We start from the raw sequence: 19337 nt of genomic DNA, 5'->3' as shown, positions 1-19337 counted from the left end.
CAAGTAATAAAATGGCAATAAATACTTATCTATCAATAACTACCTTTTTAAAATCAATAATTTGGGTGTCTGGGTGGCTCAGTGGCTTAAGCCTCTGCCTTCAGCTCAGGTCATGATCCCAGGGTCCTGGGATTGAGCCCCGCATCAGGCTCTCTGCTCAGCGGGGAAACCTGCTTCCCCCCACCACCCAGCCTGCTTCTCTGCCTACTTGTGATCTGTGTCAAAAAAATAAAAATCTTTAAAAATAAAAAAAATCAATAAAATCAATAATTCTTGAATGTAAATGAACTAGATGCCCTAATCAAAAGAGAGTGTCAGGACACATTTAAAAAAAAAGGGAGGGGGGTGCCTGGGTGGCTCAGTGGGTTAAGCCGCTGCCTTCGGCTCAGGTCATGATCTCAGGGTCCTGGGATCGAGTCCCGCATCGGGCTCTCTGCTTGGCAGGGAGCCTGCTTCCTCCTCTCTCTCTGCCTGCCTCTCTGCCTACTTGTGATCTCTCTCTGTCAAATAAATAAATAAAATCTTTAAAAAATAAAAAAATAAAAAAAAGGGGGCGCCTGGGTGGCTCAGAGGGTTAAGCCTCTGCCTTCGGCTCAGGTCATGATCTCAGAGTCCTGGGATCAAACCCCGTGTCGGGCTCTCTGCTCAGCGGGGAGCCTGCTTCTCCCTCTCTCTGCCTACTTGTGATTTCTGTCAAATAAATAAATAAATAAATCTTAAAAAAAAAAAAAGCAAGATCCATCTATATGCTGTTTACAAGAGACTTATTTTAGACCTAAAGACACATGCAGGTTGAAAATGAAGAGATGGTGGGACACCTGGGTGGCTCAGTTGGTTAAGCAGCTGCCTTCAGCTCAGGTCATGATCCCAGCGTCCTGGGATCGAGTCCCATGTCGGGCTCCTTGCTCAGCAGGGAGCCTGCTTCTCCCTCTGCCTCTGCCTGTCATTCTGTCTGCCTGTGCTCTCTCTCTCTCTCTCTGACAAATAAATAAAATCTTTAAAAAAAAAAAAAAGAAAATGAAGAGATGGAGAAACATCTACACTGCAAATGGATGTCAAAAGAAAGCTGGAGTAGCAATACTTGTACTGGACAAAATAGACTTTAAAACAAAGACTGTAAAAAGAGACAAAGAAAGACACTACATAATAATAAAGGGGACAATCCCACAAGAAAATCTAAAATTATAAATATTCATATGCCCAACACAGGGGCACCCAAATACATAAAACAATTAATAACAAACATAAAGGAACTAATTGATAATAATACAATAACAGTAGGGGACTTTTAACACCCCACTTACATTAATGGATAGATCACCTAAACAGAAAATCAACAAGGAAACAATGGCTTTGAATGACACACTAGACCAGATGGATTTAACAGATATATTCAGAACATTCCATCCTGAAACAGCAGAATACTTGATTCTTTTCAAGTGCACACAGAACATTCTCTAGAACAGATCATATATTCGGCCACAAAACAGGCCTCAACAAATTCAAGAAAACCAAAGTCAAACCATGCACCTTTTCTGACCACAATGGTATGAAAGTAGAAGTCAACCACAAGAAAAAATCTGGAAAGACCACAAATGCATTGAGGTTAAACAACATGCTACTAAACAATGAATGGGTCAATTAGGAAATAAAAGAATAAATTTTAAAAATACATGGGAATAAATGAAAATGAAAACATAAATAAAGCCTTAGGATGCAGCAAAAATGTTTTTGTTACTGTTGTTGTTTGACAGAGAGAACATGTGAGCCAGTGGGGTGGTTGTGGAGAGAGGCGGAGGGAGAGGGAGAGAATTGCAAGCAGGCTCTGCATTCAGTGCAGGCCCCACATGGGGTTCAATTGCACAAACCTGAGATCATGGCCTGAGACAAAATCAAGAGTTGGATTCTTAGCTGATTCAGCTACGCAGGCACCCCCACAAAAGTGGTTCTAAGAAGAAGTATATAGTATTACAGACCTACCTCAAGAAGCCAAAGAAATCTCACATAAGCAACCTAACCTTCTACCTAAAAAAGCTAGGTAAATCACAACAAACACAGCCTAAAGCCAGCAGAAGGAAAGAAATAATAAAGATTAGAGCAGAAATAAATGATTTAGAAACTGAAAAAGCACAGGAACAGGGGAGCCTGGCAGGCTCAGCTGGTAGAGCAGGCAACTCTTGACCTTGGAGTCATGAGTTCAGGACCCATGTTGGGCACAGAGATTACAGATATACATACATACACAACAAGAATAAACAATAGAACAGATCAATTAAACTAGGAGGTGGTTCTTTGAAAAAAATTAATAAAATTGAAAAACATTAAGCAGACCTATCAGAAAGAAAAGAGAAAGGACCTTTTAAATAAATAAAATCACAAATGAGAGAGGAGAAATAACAACCAGCACCACAGAAATACAAACAGTTATAAGAGATTATTATGAAAAACTACATGCCAACAAATTGGACAACACAGAAGAAATGGATAAATTCTTACAAACATATAAATTACCAAAACTGAAATATAAAATTTGAATAGACTGATAACTAGCAGAAATTTAATCCGTAACCAAAAACTCCCAGCAAACAAAAGTCCAGGACCATGGGATACCTGGCTAGCTCAGTCAGTTACAACATGCAACTCTTGATCTTGGGGTTGTAAGTTTGAGCCTTATTTTGGCTGTAGAGATTACTTAAAAATAAAATCTTTAGGGTGCCTGCATGGCTCAGTCAGTTAAGCATCTGCATTTGGCTAAGGTCATGATCCTAGGGTCCTGGAAACGAGTTCTTTTTTTTTTTTTAAAGATTTTATTTATTTATTTGACAGAGAGAGATCACAAGCAGGCAGAGAGTCAGGCAGAGAGGAGGAAGCAGGCTCCCTGCTGAGCAGAGAGCCCAATGCGGGGCTCAATCCCAGGACCCTGAGATCATGACCTGAACTGAAGGCAGTGGCCTAACCCACTGAGCCACCCAGGTGCCCCTGGAATCGAGTTCTTCATCACGCTCCCTACTCAGCAGGGAGCCTGCTTCTCCCTCTCCCACTCCCCCACTTGTGCTCACTCTCTCTGGGTCAAATAAATAAAATCTTGAAAAATAAAATACAATCTTTAATAAATAAATAATAAAATAAAACTAGGAAGAACAAATTTCGGGCATCTGACTCAGTTGTAAAAATGTGTGACTCTTGATCTTGGGGTCAAGAGAGTACATCCAAAAAAAAAAAAAAAAATCCAGGATTAGATGGCTTCATGGCAAATTCTACCAAACATTTAAAGAAGAATTAATACCTATTCTTCTCAAATTATTCCAAAAAATAGAAAAGGAAGGAAAACTTCCAATTCATTCTATGAGGCCAGCATGACCCTGATACCCAAATCAGACAAAGACGCCACAAAAAAAGGAAAGAAAGAAAAAAAGAACTACAGACCAATATCTCTGAGGAATATAGATGCAAAAATCCTCAACAAAATACTAGCAAACTGAATCCAATAATTCATTAAAAACACCAGTCACCATGACCAAGTGGGATTTATTCTTGGGCTGCCAGGTGGTTCAATATTTGCAAATCAATCAACATAATATATCACATCAATAAGAGAAAGGATAAGAAATGATGCTCATTTCATGGGGCTTGGGTGGCTCAGCTGGTAAATGTCCAGCTCTTGTTTCGGTTCAGGTCATGATCTCGAGGTTGTGAGATTGAGCCTTGCATCAGGCTCTGCACTCAGGAGGGCATCTGTTCTCTCCCTCCGCCCCTCTCCCGACTCATGCGTGTACACTTTCTCTAAAATAAATAAATATATCTAAAAAAAAAAAAAGAACTATGTGATCATTTCAACAGATGCAGAAAAAAACATTTGACAAAATTTTAACATAATAAAGGCCATATATGAAAAACCTACAGCTATTATCATTCTATATGGGGGAAAGATGAGAGTTTTCCTCTTTGGTGAGGAACAAAACAGGAAGTCCACTCTCACCACTTTCATTCAACATAGTAGTGGAACTCCTAGCCACAGCAATCAGACAACGAAAAGTAATATAGGCATCCAAATCTGCAGGAAGAAATAAAACTTTCACTATTTGCAGATGACATGATACTCTATATAGAAAACCTCCACCAAAAAAACTTCTAGAACCGAAACACAAATTCAATAAAGTTGCAGAATATAAAATCAATGTACAGAAATCTGCAGCATTTCTTTTAAGATTTATTCATTTCAGAGAGAGAGCACACTGTGGGGAAGGGCACAGGAAGAGAGAGAGAGAAGCTCAAGCAGACTCCCCGCTGAATGCAGAGCCCAATGCGGGGCTTGATCTCACCGCCCTGAGATCAGACCTGAGCTGAAACCAAGGGTCACATGTCCAACTGACAGTACCACCCAAGTGCTGCTCTGTTGCATTTCTATACTAATAACCAAGCAGCAGAACAAGAAATTAAGCAATCAATCCCATTACAGCTGCACCAAAAAAATAAATAAGATAGTCAGTCCTCCTGCCCCAAATGGGGCAGTCAGTTAACATCAAACCAATCTTGCCACAGCTAGAGATGCTCAAGAATGAGCCGAAACAGGAAGTGGAGTTCTTCTCCACGTCCATTGTCCAGGTCATGGGGTACAGACCAAGTACGTGGAAGCCAGGGACTGTGAATGTGCTGAAGAACAAGGGGAAAGCATCACTCATCCCACTGACAAGTTCTGTGTGTCCCTGGGAAGCTACACGATGTGGAACGTGTACTCATTTGTGGACTAGGCTACTGTGTAGAAAAGACACCTGAGGATGCTAAAGACTTTTGTGAGAGGAAGACAGACTTCCTTGGCAAGCAAATGGAGAAAATCTAGCCAGCTCTGAAGGAGAAGCAAGCCATGAAACAGGCTGTCATGGAGATCAGGAGCCAGAAGATTTGGCAGCTCACAGACCTGGGGGCAACACAGGCTACTGCCAAGGCCCAAAAGCTTGTTTTTGCTTTCTCTTAAATAAATAAACAAAATCTTTTTATTCCTATTATCATTATTATTTTTTATTTGACAGACAAAGATCACAAGCAGGCAGAGAGAGAGAGGGGGAAGCAGGCTCCCCGCTGAGCAGTGAGCCCGATGTGGGGCTCAATCCCAGGACTCTGGGATCGTGACCTGAGCAGAAGGCAGAGGCTTTAACCCACTGAGCCACCCAGGCGTCCTCTTTTTAAATTTTTTAAAAATAAATTTAAAAAACCCTAGGAATAAACCCAACCAAAGAGGTGAAAGACCTGTACTCTGAAAACTATGAAACACTGATGAAAGAAATTGAAGACGACACAAAGAAATGGAAAGACACTCCATGCTCACGGATTGGAAGAACAAATTTAGAATGTCCATACTACCCAAAGCAATCTATACATTTAATGCAATCTCTTTCAAAATACTAACAGCATTTTCCACAAAACTAAATTTCTATGAAACCACAAAAGACCTCAACTAGCCAAAGCAACCTTGAAAAAGCAAAGCAAAGCTGGAGGCATCACAATTTCAGACTTCAAGTTATATACAAAGCTGCAGTTTTCAAAGCAGTATGGTACTGGCGTAAGAACAGATCAACAGTACAGAATAGAACTCAGAAATGAACCCACAGTTATATGGTCAATGAAGCTTAGACAAAGTGGGAAAGAATATCCAATGGGAAAAAGACAGTCTCTTCAACAAATGGTGTTGGGAAAACTGGACAGCAACATGCAGAAGAGTGAAAGTTAATGAAAGGAGAATGAAAATATTCTCTTTCACCATACGCAAAAGTAAACTTAACATGGATTAGAGACCTAAATGTGAGGGGCACCTGGGTGGCTCAGTGGGTTAAAGCCTCTGCCTTTGGCTCAAGTCATGATCCCAGGGTCCTGGAATCAAGCCCTACATCGGGCTCTCTGCTCAGCAGGGAGTCTGCTTCCTCCTCTCTCTCTGCCTGTCTCTCTGCCTACTTGTGATCTCTGTCTGTCAAATAAATAAATAAAATATTAAAAAAAAATACCTAAATGTGAGACTTGAAATCATAAAAGTTCTTGAAGAAAGCACAGGCAGTAATTTCTCTGACATCAGCTGCAACAACTTTTTTCTAGATAGGTCTCCTGGGGCAAGGGAAACAAAAGCAAAAACAATCTATTGGGACTACATCAAAATAAGAAATTTCTGCACAGCAAAGGAAACACTCAACAAAACTGAGAGGCAACCTACTGGTGGGAGAAAGATATTCGCAAATGACATCTGATAAAGGGTTAATATCCAAAATATATAAAAGACCTATAAAACTCAACATCCAGGGTGCCTGGGTGGCTCAGTCCGTCAAATGGCTGCCTTTGGCTCAGGTTATGATGCCAGGGTCCTGGGATCCAGTCCTGCTTGGGCTTCCCTCTTGGCAGGGAATCTGCTTCTCCATCTGCCCCTCCCCCTGCTCATGTGCTCTCATTCTCTCATTCTCTCTCTCCAATTAATAAAATCTTAAAAAAAAAACAAAAAACCAACTCAATACCCAAAAAACAAATAATCCAATTTAAAAATGGGCAGAAAAGGGCGCCTGGGTGGCTCAGTGGGTTAAGCCTCTGCCTTCGGCTCAGGTCATGATCTCAGGGTCCTGGGATCAAGGCCCACATCGGGCTCTCTGCTCAGCAGGGAGCCTGCTTCCCTTCCTCTCTCTCTGCCTGCCTCTCTGCCTACTTGTGATCTCTGTCTGTCAAATAAATTAAAAAAATCTTTAAAAAAAATAAAAAATGGGCAGAAGAAATGAACAGACATTTCTCCAAAGGTGACATCCAAATGACCAACAGACACATGATAAAATGCTCAACGTCAGTCATCATCAGGGAAATACAAATCAAAACTACAATGAGTGCTCACCTCACACCTGTCAGAATAACTAAAGCCAACAACACAGAAACAACAGATGCTATAGAGGATGTGGAGAAAGGGGAACCCTCTTGCACTGCTGATGGGAATGCAGACTGGTGCAGCCACCATGGAAAACAGTATGGAGTTTCCTCAAAAAGTTAAAAATAGAGCTACCCTCTGATCCAGAAATCACAATACTAGGTATTTACCAAAGAACACAAAAATACAATTCAAAGGGATACAGGTACCCCTGTGTTTATGGCAGCATTATTTACAATAGCCAAATTATGGAAATAGCCCAAGTGTCCATGGACAAATGAATGGATAAAGAATATGTGGTGGGTAGACACACACACACAAGAATATTATTCAGGGGCACCTGGGTGGCTCAGTGGGTTAAAGCCTCTGGCTTTGGCTTGGGTCATGATCCCAGGGTCCTGGGATTGAGCCTCACATCGGGCTCTCTGCTCTGTGGGGAGCCTGCTTCCTCCTCTCTCTCTCTGCCTACTTGTGATCTCTGTCAAATAAATAAAATATTTTTTTTTTAAAAGAAGATCATTCAGCCATAAAGAAGAATGAAATCCTGCCACTTGCAATGACATGGAAGGAGCTAGAGTGTATTATACTAGGTGAAATAAGTCAGAGAAAGACAAATACCATATGATTTCACTCACATGTGGAATTTAAGAAACAAAACAAATGAGCGAAGGAAAAAAAAAAGAGAGAGCAAGTGAGAGAAAGGCAAACCAAGAAATAAACTCTTAACTAGAGAGAACTGATGGTTACCAGGGGAGGTGAGGAGGGTGAGGGTGGGTTAAGTAGGTGACGGGGATTAAGGAGGACGCTTGTGACGAGCACTGGCTGATGTATGGAAGTCTGAATCAGTGTTTGTAGAGCTGAAACTAATATGACACTGTGTGTTAACTGGAATTTTTTTAAAAGATTATTTTTTTTTAAAGATTTTATTTATTTACTTGACAGAGAGAGATCACAAGTAGGCAGAGAGGCAGGCAGAGAGAGGAGGAAGCAGGCTCCCCGCTGAGCAGAGAGCCCGATGCGGGCCTCGATCCCAGGACCCTGAGATCACGACCTGAGCCGAAGGCAGCGGCTTAACCCACTGAGCCACTCAGGCGCCCCTAAAAGATTATTTATTTGAGAGAGAGAGAGTAGATGAGCAGCAGCAAACAGCGGGAGGAGTAGAGGGAGAGAATCTCGAGCAGACTCCCCGCTGATCGTAGAGCCCAATGTGGGGCTCCATCCCAGGACCCTGACATCATGACCTGAGCCAAAACCAAGAGTTGGATGCTTAACCAACTGAGCCACCCAGGTGCCCCAACTAACTGGAATTTAAATAAGAACTTTGAAAAAAAAATGCCCCAAATGAATATCCCCTAATGGCTGAATACATCTGTTAAAAGAGAGAGAGAGAGAGAGAAAGGATCAGAAAGTCCCCTGCATCCCCACAGAAGGTAAAGTGCCCTTGAGAAAATGAAGAGGCTCCATTGATAGGAAAGGGGCTCCTCTAGACAACAGTCCCAATGTCCTGGAAAGGGAATGTAATTTGAATTCCTGTGTGTTCTGGAGACCCTCCAGGACTTTCTTAGAAAGGCTGGATGCTACAGGCATCTCATAGGGAGTCCTTTGGAAAGAGAGGCAGCCAGCGCTTGCCGGTGGGGGATCCCAAGAACGGCTGGAACCGAGGTTCTGGGGTGTGAGGGGACTTTCCCCCAGCGGGGCTGATTCAGACACTGAGGAAAGAGAAGTGAGTGCCTGGGCTTGCTTTCTCAGCTGTGTGCTAGGCTAAGCACAAGGGAGTGATCTCTTCACCCTCTGAAGACCCAAAGTGAGGTGTCCTCACTAACCGGAGGGCCCCATCCTTGCCTCCTTGAGGCGCCATTTGCACTGTGACATGGTATGGCTAGAGCAGTACCCACAGTTCTGACTGCAGGGACTGGCTGGGCAGTGGGGTTTCTTCAGTGTGGAAGGCACAAGTTACCTCAAGCCTCCAATATGGAGCAGATGCTGGGGTGTGTGTGTGCGCGTGTGTTTGTGTCTTATCTGCCTCTGCCTTTCTAGAGAAGGTCCTATCTGTCCTGAAGACACAGGGAGGAGCTCTGCAGGGAGCCTCTGTGTTACTGGCTAGTTTGGGAAGATTAGAGCAACGCTTTATTTTACACATCACTTTTAAACATTTTCCTTTTCTATCATCCTTTCATCTGCTTCTCACCAAACCCTGTGAGGCAGGCAGGGAGAAACCTCTGTCTCCTCACAGAGAAGACTGGCTCCTCTTGAGACCACTTAATGGAAGACAGTCGTCCTCCTGCTGCTTCCTTCCACATTTCCTGGGAAGTACTATTCCATGGCTCAGGCCAGGGCATACAAGAAAAGATGAGGCGGAGACTGTTAGAAGCTTCTAGTCTGGGAGGAAAAGCAAAATAAGAATAAAATCAAGTGGGACATGAGAAACGAGGTATAGTAAGAAAGCATCACTGTAATAGACCATTTTCTTTTCCAAATGAATTTTAATTGTTTTTTTAAATTAATATTTATTTATTTGAGAGAGAGAGAGAAAGGGAGAGGGGGAAAGGGTAGAGGGAGAGGGAGAGAGAATCTGAAGCAGACTCCACACTGAGCACAGAGCCTGACACAGGGCTCGATCTCAAGGTACCAAGATCATGACCTCGCCCAAAATCAAGAGTCAGATGCGGGGGTGCCTGGGTGGCTCTGTTGTTGAGCCTTTGGTTCAGGTCATGATCCCAGGGTCGTGGGATGGAGCCCCGCATCAGGCTTCCTGCTCAGTGGGGAGACTGCTTCTCCTTCTCCTACTCCCCCTGCTTGTGTTTCCTCTGTCAAATACATAAAATCTTAAAAAAAAAAAAAAAAAAGAGGCTTAACCAACTGAGCCACCCAGGTTCCCCAAAATGAATTTTTAAGTCACCTCGCTGAATGCCACAAGAATTTCTCTTAAAACGATAGACAAACTACCAAAAAAGTATAGAAGAGTATACTTAAGATATAACCAGAAAATAGTGGGGTGATAAAAGATACACTAGAGAGGATCATTAAACTCCAACTTTGGTTCTTTGGGAAAAAAAAACTAATAAAATTGACAACTTCTGACAAGATTTATAAGGTAAAAAGAAAAGATGTATAAATAAATTATATAGTGAATGAAAAAAAGGACATTACAACAGAGCAGAGTCAAATGATAGAGAATATGAACTGTGCACCAATAAATTTTAAAACTGCAGCAAATGTTCATATATATTATACATATATAACATATAAAACCTAGATATAACTTAGATATAAGTATATAACATATATACATATATATACATATGTATGTATACATACATGTATATATATATATATAACTTAAAAGTGACTCATGAAATAGAAAACCTGAAAGTCATAAAAAGACAAGTTATAAAAGACGAGAATTGCTAGCAAAATATCAGGACCTGATGGCTTTGCTGGCAAACATTCAAGTAACATCTAGATCATTCCAGCCTGATACAAAATCATTAGGAGGTTAAAAAAAAAAAAAAAAAAAAGAGGGATGGTGGAGAAAAAAAATACTTTCCAGCTCATTAGAAGTTTCTATAGCCTTGATAATAAAACAAGACAAGGAGAGAACAATAAAGTAATATATTCACTGGCAAATCCTACTAGAGAAATTAAATATAAAAGTCTAAAAAAAAAGTCTAATAACAGGGTCAACAAACTGAGTCCAAGAATGTTTAAAAAATACAATGTGACCAAGTTGGGTTTTTCAGTGGCTTGAGTATTTGTGTGCCCCCTAAAATTCCTTTGTGAGGGACTCCTGGGTGGCTTCATCATTAAGCATCTGCCTTCAGCTCAGGTCATGATCCCAGAGTCCTGGCTGGGCAGGGAGCCTGCTTCGCCCTCTGCCTCTCCCCCTGCTTCTGCTCTCCCGCTCTCACTCACTCTCTCTCAAATAAATAAATAAAAATCCATAAAAAAAAAAAATAAAGGAAAAAAAAAAAGCCAGTTGTCTGCAACCTGGGGGAGTGGCAAGGCCAGCAGCTATCATTTGGCACCTTGATCTCAGGCTTTCAGCCTCTAGAACCTTGAGAAGTAAATTTTTGTTGTTGAATAACCCAGTTTATGTTGTCTTGTCTAAAACATATTTATTCTAGAAATGCAAGACTGGCTCAACATTTGTTCACGCAATGCCATCCATCACATTAACAATATAAAGGAAAAGAAAAAATCAATAAATAAAATCTTAAAAAAAAAAAAAAGTGGCACCTGGGTGGCTCAATGTGTTAAGCAGTTAAGCATCTGCCTTGGGTTCTGGTCAGATCCCAGAGTCCCAGATCAAGCCCCAAGTCAGACTCCCTGCTTAGCGGGGGAGGCTGCTTCTCCCTCTGCTCCTCCCCCTGCTCATACTCGCTCTCAAATAAAAAAATAAAATCTTTTTAAAAAATGGGTTTTTTTAAATAAAAGAAAAACCATATGATCATATCTTAATAGATTCAGTAGAAGTTCTTAGTAAATATAAGTAATATATAAGTAAACATCCTTCACTCCATAAAAGGTATATAATACCTAAAGGACATATCAAACTCAATGGAGAAGCATTTGAAAGCATGCTTTTATAATAGGGCTTCAGAAAAAAGGGTCCACTGAACTCATTTCTACTTATTATATAATAAACATTGTACAGGCTGACTGCTCAATAAGAAAAAAATAAATCTAAATAATAGAAAGGAAGAAATGAAAAGGTCCCAGATAATATGATTTTGTAAATAGATAATTCAAAGAATCTACACACAATTTATTGGAGTTAATGAAAGAGTAGGTAAGATTGCCAGATATAAGTTTCTACACAAGAATCAACTACTTTTTTTTTTTTTAATAGGCTCCACCCCGCAACATGCAGCTTGAATTCAGAACCCTGAGATAAAGAGTCACATGCTCTACCAACTGAATCAGCCAGGTGCCCTGAGAGTCAACTACATTTAGCTACAAGAGCACTGTAGCAACTTTCAAATGTAACTTTCAAAGTTAGCAAAGGGTATAAGATCTTTAGTAGACATTTTAAACATTTTAACATTTAACATTTTACTGAAAAATAACAAAGAAGACTTAAACATATGGAGAGACAAATCCTGTCCATTAACAAGATTCAATTCTCCTTAATTAATTTATGGGTTTAATATAGATCCAACAGGGATTTTCAGGAAAATTGACAAGGCAGTTTTAAACATTTTTTAAAGACCAAAGGATAGCCAAATTACCCCTGAAAAGAAAACAAGAGGAACTAAGCCTGTAGGATTTTGAGTTTTATGTTATTTTAAATCCATAGCAAGTAAGATGTATGGTATTGAAAGGAACAGAATAGAAAGCCCACAATGTTTATTGCACTGACTGTGGTGATGGTTTCATGGATGTGTATACTTACCTCTAAACTTAAGAAGGTGTAAACGTTAAATAGTACAGCTTTTCGTATTCAGTCATACTTCAGTAGACTGATTTAAGAAAAAAATAGAGAGGGGCGCCTGGGTGGCTCAGTGGGTTGGGCCGCTTCCTTCGGCTCGGGTCATGGTCTCTGGGTCCTGGGATCGAGCCCCGCATCGGGCTCTCTGCTCAGCAGGGAGCCTGCTTCCCTCTCTCTCTCTGCCTGCCTCTTCATCTACTTGTGATTTCTCTCTGTCACATAAATAAATAAAATCTTAAAAAAAAAAAAAAAGAAAAAAACAGAGAAAGCTCAGAAACATTGCCATGTACATAAGAAAAGCTGGTGTATATCAAAGTTGTCACTGAAGATCAGTGGGAAAGGAGACACCAATTGATAAATAAACAGTGCCAGGATAAATAAACTGATAAATAAATCAGTCGGGGGCAGAGAGTGGATAAAAATTGATCCACACTTCACACTATGCACAAGAATTCACTTCCAGAAGAACCAAGCACTTAAATATGAAAGACATAACTTTAAATGATAGAATTTCCTTAATAACTTGAGGTAGTGATTTATAAAAACGCACCAAAAAAGCACATGTCAGAAAGAAAAAAAAAATCGATTTGACATTAAAATTAAGACCAGTTCACCAAGACATACTATAAGAAGAATGGAGAGGGAAGCTAAAAACAGAAAGAAGTTAACTGCATCATATAACCAACAACGAATTACGATTTGCAACCTCTATAGGGGTGTCTGGGTGGCTCAGTAGGTTAAGTGTCAGACTCTTGGTTTCAGGTTCTGATTTCAAGGCTGTGGGATCAAGAGTCAGGCTCTGCACTCAGTGTGGAGTCTGCTTGAGGATTCTCTCTCTCTCTTCCTCTCCCTCTACTCCTCACCCTCGAGTGCGCTCTCTCTCTAAAACAGATAAATCTTTAAACTTAAAAAAAATTTTTTTTATTCATTTATTTGGCAGACAGATCACAAGTAGGCAGAGAGACAGGCAGAGAGAGAGGAAGCAGGCTCCTCACTGAGCAGAGAGCCCGATGTGGGGCTCGATCCCAGAATCCTGGGATCATGACCTGAGCTGAAGGCAGAGGCTTTAACCCACTGAGCCACCCAGGCACTCCTAAAATAGATAAATCTTTTAAAAAATTTAAAAGTCTCTAGAGTCTAGAGGTTGTGTTAACTAAGACAAAGATTCACAATATAAGGGGGTGGAAATGTGCAAAAGACACAAACAGGCACTTCAATGAAGTTAAACCATAATGGCCAAAAAAATCTTCAAAAAGATATTCAACCTCAGTAGTAATTAGAGAAATGCACATTACAACTGCCAGGTACTATTTCATGTCTACCAGATGGGCAAAAATAAAAGTCAGCAAACCAACGGCTAGTGAAGACAAGAAGCTATAGGAATACACAAATGCCGCTGATGGAAGTGGAAATGGGTACATTAACTCCTGAGACAAATTATTACATTTACCTGCCCTGACCCAGCGGTTTCCATTCTACACTTTAGGAAAAGAAAGTCTTGCATACACTCATTGTGAGTAAAATCATTCTAATAACCAAAATCTAGAAAAAGAAACCAAACCTCCAAGAAGAGAGAAAGGATCTATTAAACTGGGCTGTTGGGGCAATGTAATTAATACAAGACCTGTGCTGCCCAATACTGTCATTAGTTTCACGTGCTGGTTGAGCGCTTGTAGAGCAGCTGACCCCAAATGAAATACACAACGTACAAATACACACTGGATTTAGAAGATTTAGCACCAAAAAAGATGATACAAGCACTTTTAATCTTCTATACTGGTTTAACGATGAAAGATCTTGGACTAGATTTAAAAAAAAAACCAACCTCATACACTTTCCTTCTTAGTTAACCAGCTTAAAAAAAAACAAAACCCCAAAAAACAACAAAAACAAAACTTCAAACCCCCAAGCTTCTACTTGACGAGAGGAAGTAACTGACTTGTAAAACGTTAAACCCGAATGAAATCCTGTCATTTACAAACACGTGGATGGAACTAGATAGAAGATATTACGCTAAGCAAAATAAACCAAAAACAAAAATACCATATGACTTCACTCGTGGAAGTGAACAAACTCAATACACACACATAGGGGAAAAGAAACAAAACTAAGACAAACACAGGAGTAAGTTTTTAAACCACCGACCAGAGAGCCATAAGTAAAAAGTAAAGACCAGCACTTGCAACCAAACGACTGAACTCTCAAAACCCAACCGAAAACATACAAATGGAAAAAGCATTAAGCAGTCGAGTCCGTTGTAAACCACAAAATCACGTCATTCTCACATACGAGAATACTGAATAAAAAAACAACCCCAAAACTCTAACACACCACCACCTCCTACAAAGCTAACAACCACATGAGTCTGTTTTTTGAACCTCACAAATTAGCCTCGCCAAAGCAAGGCCTCAAAAAATTGGGTTAAGACTCAGAATTGTTCCTCTCCACGGAAATCTTTAGTAAAAGGCGAAAGATTTATGCGATCTGAAGAGAAACCAGAGTATAAGCATAACCTCTCTATCTCACATCTCAGGTAAAAGAAACTCCTAGTACAGTGATGGTGGCTGGTTAACGGCAAGATTCACTGCCTGAATAAAAAATTTTAGGTTACTCTGTAATTATATATCTAAATGTAAAACACACACAGGTGAAAGAATTTTTAAGTTTTATTGTTTTAAGTTTGTACCGTGTGCAGTGAAGTGCACTGTGGGTATGCAAATAATCGAGTCGCCGCTCTTTGGGTTCTGAAAATAGGTTAATATTCACACTGTACCTCGGCGTCTCCATTAGGGGGCGAAGAAGAGGATTGACTGGACCTAAACGCCTATTGATAAGGGACTCGGTCTTTATGTTTGAAATATTTGTATAGCTGAGTGTGTTTTCTGTCGAGTAAAGACTGTCATTAAATTGAACAAGAGAGAATTAACAAATAAGAGACTGATACAACATTCAGGGCAGTGGTTCCTCCCTTCAGTGGGGAGGGAGAGGTCAGGTTGAGAAGAGCACTCGAGAGATGTATTTCTTTCCTAAGCTGCGTGGAAGGCAGACGGGTGTTCGTTTGTCCTGGTTTAACCGTGCACCTGCAGGGTATACACTCTTCACCATTCTGCATTTTCGTCTGCCTTTTGAGAAGAATTCCTCTCGGTATCCTGTTTAAAATTGGAGCCGGAGTGCTTGGCCTCAGGTTTCCTGTCCCACCTGCTGCTGCGCTGCTGCTTTGGGAGATGAAATCTCGTATTCCAGTTTCAGAACCCGGGTCTCTTTATCCTATGCTTTTACTTTTTTTTTTTTTATGTTTATTTATCTATCTATTTATTTATTTATTAAGAGTTTATTTATTTATTTATTTGACAGACAAAGATCACAAGTAGGCAGAGAGGCTGGCGGGACTCGGTTCCAGGACCCTGGGATCATGACCTGAGCCAAACGCAGAGGCTTTAACCCACCTGAGCCACCCAGGCGCCCCTAAATTTATTTATTTTTTTTAAAGTAATCTCTAGGGGCGCTTGGGTGGCTCAGTGGGTTAAAGCCTCTGCCTTCGGCTCAGGTCATGCTGGATCCTGAGATCGAGCCCCGCATCGCACTCTCTGCTCAGCGGGGAGCCTGCTTCCCGCCCGCTACCGCCCCCCCACCCCCGCCTCAGCCTGCCTCTCTGCCTACTTGTGATCTCCCTCTGTCAAATAAATAGACTCTTTGAAAAATAAAAGTAATCTCTACCCAGTGTGGGGTTTGAACTCATGATCCCAGGATCAAGAGACAGGTGCTTTTTGAACTGAACCAGCCAGGCACCCCACCCTTATTAGGCTTTAAAAATGTGCTGTTCCCTATGTATTGTTCTTTGATGTGCTTGTTGATTCTGGTTAGCAGAAGAAACAAACCTGAGAGAAATAAAACAAGATGAAATCAGAGAGGGAGACAAACCATAAGAGGCTCTTAATCATAAGAAACAAACTGAGGCTTGCTGGAGGGGAGAGTGGGGGGAAGGGATATCTGGATGATGAGCGTTGAGAAGGGCACTGGATGGAATGAACACTGGGTGTTCCAGACAGCTGATGAAGCACAGAACTCTACCTCTGAAATTAATAAGACACGATATATTAATTAGTTGAATTTAAATTTTAAAAAAGACATCACTCCCCACCCCACCCACCCCACCCAAGGGAAAAAAAAATGTGCTTTTCTTTCTTCCGCAGTGCTGTTACTAGATCTGAACTGCTTGCAAGGGTTCCCTAACTATTGTGGCAACTGAGCAATCTTGAAAAAGTAAATTACAGCTCTTTTTGTTTTCTTCTAGCTGAATATATATATATAAACATTTTCCTTCCCAACTTTGACACCTTCTTTAAATTGGCACTTTTTTCTCACTTTGCTGGTTCCTTTGCTTGTAACTAGTCAATCAGATGTGACATATATTTTAAATTTCACATCTTGGGGCGCCTGGGTGGATCAGTGGTTTGGGCTGCTGCCTTTGGCTCGGGTCATGATCTCAGGGTCCTGGGATCGAGCCCCGCATCGGGCTCCCTGCTCCGCAGGAAGCCTGCTTCCCTCTCTCTCTCTCTCTCTGCCTGCCTCTCTGCCTACTTGTGATCTCTGTCTGTCAAATAAATAAATAAAATCTTAAAAAATAAATAAATAAATTTCACATCTTAATTTTTTAAAAAGTCTATTATAGGAGTACCTGGGTGGCTCAATTGGTTAAAGTCTGCTCAAGTCATGATACCTGGGTGTTGCTAGGTCAGGAGCCTGTTTCTCCCTCTCCCTCTGCCTGTCCCTCCCCTTGCTTGCATCCTCCCTCCCTCTCTCTGTCAAATAAATAAAATCTTTAATAAATAATTTAAAATAAAAAATAAAAATAAAAAGTTATTACAATTTTAAAACAGCTTTATGGGATATGATTTACTTGCCATACAATTCATCCATTTAAAGTGTATAATTCAATGGTTTTTACTATATTCAGAGTTGTACAATCATCACCACAATCTAATTTTAGAACATTTTTGTCCCCTCAAATAGAAACTCGACCCATGAGCAGCACACACACACATAAACACTCCCTACTCCCCAGCCTCTGGAAACCACTATTCTACTTTCTGTCTCTAAAGTACCTATTCTGGGGGCACCTGGGTGGCTCAGTGGGTTAAGCCTCTGCCTTCGGCTCAGGTCATGATCCCAGGGTCCTGGGATCGAGCCCCACATCGGGCTCTCTGTGCTGCAGGGAGCCTGCTTCCTCCTCTCTCTCTGCCTGCCTCTCTGCCTACTTGTGATCTCTGTCAGATAAATAAAGAAAAAATCTTAAAAAAATAAAAAAATAAAGTACCTATTCTGGATATTTCATATAAATGGAAGCAGACAACATGTAGCCCCTGTAACTGGCTGCTTTCACTTAGAGTCATGTCTGCTGGGTTCATCTGTGCATACATTTGCTTTAATACTTTTTGCATGTTTTTTATATTTCTCAATGTAATGAGAAGTTAGAGATCCATGAACATGCAAAGGTCCCCCCTATGATAATAGCTAGGCTCACAGGCATTGTCCAGGGGCGAAGATACTGATGGAATAGGAAAGGAGCAAATCTGAATGCTATGAAGAGTGTTTCCCTGCTCCTAAGCTTTAAAGGACCTTCACCTTCTGGACATTTCTCTGCTTCATTATGGAAAGGTCTTGAGCAGCTTTAACTGGTTAGAGAACCAAAAGGAAGGTTAACTTTTGTTTTTAGCATTCCATGCTCCCTAGAGTCGTGGAGTTCCCAGGGCTTCTGAATCCAAAGCTTGAACCCATGTCTGATTGCAAAGGTGGAGTTTCAATTTCATTGTTTGTGATGGGGCTGGCACTTCCATTCCTGGCAACAATTCATACTGATATTTAATAGAAGATATACCCTAAAAACAACAACAACAAAAAGATCATAGAAACCTTTAATTAGAATTTTTTAAAAAGATTTTATTTATTTATTTGACAGACAGAGATCACAAGTGGGTAGAGAGGCAGGCAGAGGGGGGGGGGGGGGAAGCAGGCTCCTTCCTGCTCAGTCCCAGGACCCTGGGATCATGACCTGAGCTGAAGGCAGAGGCTTAACTGATGGACCCACCGAGGCACCCCTGTGATGGTTCATTTTATTTTATTTTATTTTAAAAAAAATTTATTTATTTATTTGATAGAGAGAGACACAGCTAGAGAGGGAACACAAGCAGGGCGAGTGGGAGAGGGAGAAGCAGGCTACCCATCAGCAAGGAGCCTGATGCAGGGCTCAATCCCAGGACCCTGGGTTCATGACCTGAGCCAAAGTCAGACGCTTAAGGACTGAGCCACCCAGGCGCCCCTGTGATGGTTCATTTTGTATGTCAGCTAAGGGAAGTTCAGATAGTTGATAGGTCATAAACATCATTTCGGGGTGTGTCTGGAAGAGATTAGTGTTTGAATTAGCGGAGTGAGGAAAGATCACTTTTATCACTGCAGTGAGCATCATCCAATGAACAGAAGGCCCAAACAGAAAACAAAAAGGCAGAAGAGCAAATTTACTCTCTGTGCTTGAACTGGGAAGCACATTTTTTTTTTTTTTAAGATTTTTATTTATTTGACAGAGAGATAGAGAAAGAGACAGCACAAGGAGGGAAGCAGACCACAATGGGAGAAGGAGGCTCACGGAGCAGGAAGCCCGATTCCATCCCAGGACCCTGGAACCACGACCGGAGCTGAAGGCAGCCGCTTAACAACTGAGCCACGGAGGCGTCCCTGGAAGACACATTTTCTATTGTTCTTGGTCTTTGGCACTCCTGGTTCTTGGGCCTTGGACCCAGACTTACAGCACTGGCTCTCCTGGTTCTCAGTTTTTCATTTAAACTGGAACTGCACACCTGCTTTCCTGGGCCTCCAACTTGAAGATGGCAGATCATAAGATCTCTTCTCAGCCTCCTTGTGTGAGTCAGTTCCTTAAAATAGAAAGTGAGCTTTAGGGGTGCCGGGGTGGCTCAGTGGGTTAAAGCCTCTACCTTCGGCTCAGGTCATGATCCCAGGGTT

At 41.2% G+C, this 19337-nt stretch overlaps 1 non-coding gene and 1 pseudogene across 1 annotated transcript; one reads left to right on the top strand and one right to left on the bottom strand.

Annotated features, from left to right (window-relative positions):
• Positions 1-4500: 4500 nt before the first annotated feature.
• LOC131999282 (prefoldin subunit 5-like) lies at positions 4501-4975 on the top strand (annotated as a pseudogene).
• A 9733-nt stretch (positions 4976-14708) lies between these two features.
• On the bottom strand, positions 14709-14824 carry LOC132000389 (U5 spliceosomal RNA). Its single transcript, XR_009399265.1, has one exon. It is a non-coding gene; the product is annotated as a U5 spliceosomal RNA (small nuclear RNA).
• Positions 14825-19337: the final 4513 nt, after the last annotated feature.

This window comes from Mustela nigripes, chromosome 13 (assembly GCF_022355385.1).
Source record: "Mustela nigripes isolate SB6536 chromosome 13, MUSNIG.SB6536, whole genome shotgun sequence".
NCBI lineage: Eukaryota > Metazoa > Chordata > Mammalia > Carnivora > Mustelidae > Mustela > Mustela nigripes.
The sequence above is the reverse complement of the archived record's forward strand: the minus strand, read 5'-3'. Positions and strand labels throughout refer to the sequence as shown.